General features: G+C 39.9%; 1 protein-coding gene and 1 non-coding gene across 9 annotated transcripts in view; both read right to left on the bottom strand.

Moving 5' to 3' along the window:
- Positions 1–5,000, bottom strand: part of LOC123506365 (SLIT-ROBO Rho GTPase-activating protein 1-like) — a 273,604-nt gene that overhangs the window by 138,842 nt on the left and 129,762 nt on the right. The gene's annotated exons all lie outside the window — the stretch shown is intronic.
- Positions 4,158–4,231, bottom strand: Trnan-guu. The gene has a single exon. It is a non-coding gene; the product is annotated as a tRNA-Asn (tRNA).

Here is a 5,000-nt window from a genome sequence, read left to right as displayed (position 1 = left end):
CTTTTCTTCCTTTTATCTTCCTTTTTACTCCTTTTCTACTACTACTACTACTACTACTACTACTACTACTACTACTGCAATGACAAAGACTCTACCGGTGTTTACTCCTCCTCCTCCTCCTCCTCCTCCTCCTCTCCTCCTGCGTAATACAACACTCCCAGCTGCAATCATCACCATCCTTGCAGCTTCATCATCCTTGCAGCTTCACCTTCAATAACACCATCCCTTCACTATCTTCATCACCATCAGTACCAGTATAACACTATCTTAAACACAAAGAAGACTAAGTATATTCTCTCTCTCTCTCTCTCTCTCTCTCTCTCTGAAGAAAACACCAAAGGAAAGAAAATGCAATGGTAATGTTAGGAGAGAGAGAGAGAGAGAGAGAGAGAGAGAGAGAGAGAGAGAGAGAGAGAAGGATATGAGGAAGGAGGGAAGGAGGAAGGAAAGAAGGTACGGTACAGATGATGGAAGTGTGGCATTGTGGTCAAAACGTGACTTCCTTTCCCCTTCACAGATCGACCCCTCTTGTCTCCTCTCCCATGAATGCTTAGTCTCGTGTCTCTTAAAATCCTGTGCGTCCAATTTCGAACTGTTTTATCAGATTGTATTGGAATTTTTATGGTTTTTGTTACTTTTCTGTTATATATCTTCATGATTGTAAGTGGAAACAACTGGACAGACACGCATGAGAAGTTAGCAAACACACCTCAGTGGTTTTTGAAAATAGACAATATGAGAAACGAAAGTGTTTAACCTCTTCACTCTTGGGGACACATTTTTACCTTGAGATTTGTGTACGATTAGGCCATTTTATTGACATTAGGAAGGATCTATGGAGGTCAGAAGACTAATGGGCAATGCCTTCACTATTTTAATCCGTTCAGTACTGGGGATACATTTTTACCGTGAGATTTGTGCACGATTAGGCCATTTTATTGACATTAGGAAGGAGCTATGGAGGTCAGAAGACTAATGGGCAATGCCTTCACTATTTTAATCCGTTCAGTACTGGGGATACATTTTTACCTTGAGATTTGTGTACGATTAGGCCATTTTATTGACATTAGGAAGAATATATGTAGGTCAAAAGATTAATGGCCACTGTTTTCATTATTTTTACCCCTTCAGTACTGGGACACGTTTTTACTTTGAGATTTGTGTACGATTAGGCCATTTTATTGACATTAGGAAGAATCTATGGAGGTCAGAAGACTAATGGCCACTGTCTCCACTATTTTAATCCCAACATAAGTATGAAATAAACATAAAATCACCAAATACTAAGCAGAATTAATATGAAAACGCGTCATGGTACTGAAGGAGATAAAATATTAGAATACGGCCATTTATTTATCTCTTCCTAAGCAGCGTGGATGTGACTGCCTCTCTCTCTCTCTCTCTCTCTCTCTGTAGCTCCAACCCCGGACAGGACAGACAACGTTAACAAAAGCAAGGTGTGTGATGATCTACCTGAGAACACCTGGGAAATGTAAACTGAGGATATCACAGGTGGCAGGATTACAAGACACACACACACACACACACACACACACACACACACACACACACACACACACACACACACACACACACACTCAAGGTCAAGGAGGAATAAGATAAAGATAAATAGTACTCTCTTTCTCTCTCTCTCTCTCTCTCTCTCTCTCTCTCTCTCTCTCTCTAAACTTTGTCTCGCGTGAGGTACTGAGGTGATATGCACGTGTTGTTGTTGTTGTTGTTGTTGTTGTTGTTGTTGGTGGTGGTGGTGGAGGTGGACGTTGCTATAAACACAAACGTTAACTGAACTTCTACTGCTACTACTATTACTACTGTTATTATTACTACTACTACTACTACTACTACTACTACTACTACTACTACTGCAACTACTACTGCAACACTATCTCATTAGAGAGAGAGAGAGAGAGAGAGAGAGAGAGAGAGAGAGAGAGAGAGAGAGAGAGAGAGAGAGAGAGAGAGAGAGACAAGGCCATTTTTCTACATTTCCTACTTGAACATAAACAATTTTGCATGGTGTGAGTCGCCTGCTAACATTTTTCTTAAACCTTTCTGTTCTTACCACGAAAAAAATAATAATAAGAAAAAAAAAAAAAAAAACCGACACTACAATTTTTTTTCAAGATTTACCCATGAAAATGAATCAATCCACAATATGAACGACAGAGGAAGTCACCCTAATTCATCCTTTCTGTCACGAAAACTAAGAAATAATAAACAATAATAAAAGAATGAAAAAAAAAAAAAAAATTGACCGAGGATTTCTAGACACCCCCAAAAACAGCACAAAACATTCCACTGTGACATTCTTTCTCTCTCTGAAGTCTTCGATATATAAAGCAACACAGCAAAGGCTAAGAAAAAATAAATAAATAGAATAAATAAAATAAATAAAATAGATAAATAAACAAAAACTAAGATCCATATTAAAAAAACGCATTCCTCTCTCACTGCGACTGCTAAAAAAAAAAAGAAAGTAAACAATGAATAAATAGATAAATAAATAAAAACTAAGATCCATATTAAAAAACGCTTTCCTCTCTCAGTGCGACTATCTTGAAGGGCTACAGAGGTGATTAGCGTTGTTTTAAAGAGTGCTTCCCCGGTAATAATGCAGAAATCTTATCACTCTGCCTCTAGAACCATAAAAACACCTAAAAAAAAACTCGTCTAGAATTCAATAAAGCCTTTAGAAATAGTGGTGGTGAGTCAATAAAGTGAATTAGTGGAATCTTATCACTCTGCCTCTAGAACCATAAAAACACCTTAATAAAACTCGTCTAGAATTCAAATAAAGCCTTTAGAAATATTGGTGGTGAGTCAATAAAGTGAAATAGTGGAAGCAAGGCAAGGAAATGTTTGAGAATACAATCTTGTAACTCCCACGTCTTATTCTTGACTCATAAGCCACCCGGGAAGGACTATTTTTATTGCCACTGCCTTATTATTGCCACTGCCAGCTCTCCTTGACTCACTAGCTCCGTCAGTGTGCCAGCTGTGTGGTGGAGATGCCAGCGGGTTGTGTGGCGGGGCTGTGGTGGTGAATTTGGGTACAGACCCGTATTGAAACGCTTTGCTTTCTCACAATGACAATTTTTAAGGGCCACAAAAATGATTAGCAGGGTTTTTAAGAGTGTTTCTCCAGTTAATAACATGGAAATCTTGTTAATCTGTCAATAGAACCATAAAAACACTCTTGAAAACGGTTTGCTCTCTCACATGACAAATTTCAAGGCCACAGAGATGATTTGCGGTTTTTAAGAGTGTTTCTCCAGGTAAATAAAGTGGAAATTTTGTCATTCTTCCTCTAGAACCACAAAAATGCCTTAGAAAACTCGTGTAAATTGAAACAGAGCCTTTTGAAATATTAGAGGTGCAGGGACAGAGGAGTTTGAGAAATCGAGCTTTTATCCTGTTGGTTGAAGTATTGCCAACGTGGGAAGACACCTCTGGAGTTAGACAACATACAGAAAACGAGAATATTGTATAGTTTAGTGAGTGTATGTGTTTGTAGCTTCGTTGTATGATAAATTGAGGTTAGTGAATAAGAAAGACTCCAAGAATAGAAAATATGTAGCTTTTGCATTTCTCAACCTTTAATTTATTCCTCTTTTTTTTCTTCACTTTATTTTTTCTTCCTTCTCTGAGAAAATTTCATGTTCACACACACACACGCACACACATACACACACACACACACACACACACACACACACACGCTTATATTCCGTTTTTATATTAATTTTAAAGCAACTGCGCCATGTGTGTGTGTGTGTGTGTGTGTGTGTGTGTGTGTGTGTGTGTGTCCTTTTACTCGATATGCAAGACCTAAAAAAGCACAAGTGAGGAAAAACATAATTACGCACTGCACTTCCGTCGCTGGAGGAGGAGGAGGAGGAGGAGGAGGAGGAGGACGAGGAGGAGGATTAGAATTAGGAGGAGGAGGAAGAGGAGAAAAGAAAAGAAGAAGAAGAAGAAAAAGAAAAAGATCAATGCCACCACCACCACCACCACCACCACCACCACCATCACAACAACGACACAAGCACTTTCAAGACTGTTTCACTAATTCCACAGTACAAAACTAACCACCTCCCCATAAAAACGTAGAAAGGAAAAAAAAAAAAAAAAAATTCCGCCCCCGGGTGGGCTCGAACCACCAACCTTTCGGTTAACAGCCGAACGCGCTAACCAATTGTGCCACGGAGGCTTGAAATACGATGGGGAGAAGAGAAAAACTGAAGGGAAGATACCATGATGATGATGATGATGATGATGATGATGATGATGATGATAATAATAATAATAATGATGATAATGATACACGTTAATATGTCATGCTATACAATAAACAAGACACTGACAGAGAATTTGATTATAGAGAGAAGAGGAAGGACGATGGAGAGAATATATGCAAAAAAAACGAAGGAAGGAAGGAAGGAGAGAGAGAGAGAGAGAGAGAGAGAGAGAGAGAGAGAGAGAGAGAGAGAGAGAGAGAGAGAGAGAGAGAGAGAGAGAGAGAGAGATAAACAAAACTACGACGTGGATGAAAAAATAGAGATCATAAGACAACAAAAGACAAAAAACCGACCACCACCACCACCACCACCACCACCACCACCAACAACAACAACACGAACAACAAGAACAATCTCATCATCTGAAACACACACCGGGCGAGACCAGGCACCGTTACCACCCTCCCTCTCCCTCTCTCCCTCTCTTTCCCCTCACAGACCACCCATAGCTCCCCTTCTCCCTAAACCCTTCCTTTGAACACTCTACCTCCCTCTCTTCCTCCCCTTTCACCCTGCAACCCATACAAAACCATACACTCCCTTCTCTTCCTTTAAAATCCTTCCTTATACAGCCACACACACACACACAGGTATGCACAAGCTTGTTTCTCAAAATCGGGGGTCGCCTGGGCAGACAGGTAAAGGTAACAGATCACAGGTAAAGCTTCAGGTAAGGGGCGG

The sequence above is a fragment of the Portunus trituberculatus genome, chromosome 19 (assembly GCF_017591435.1).
Source record: "Portunus trituberculatus isolate SZX2019 chromosome 19, ASM1759143v1, whole genome shotgun sequence".
Taxonomy (NCBI): domain Eukaryota; kingdom Metazoa; phylum Arthropoda; class Malacostraca; order Decapoda; family Portunidae; genus Portunus; species Portunus trituberculatus.
This window is presented reverse-complemented; position numbering and strand designations above follow the sequence as displayed.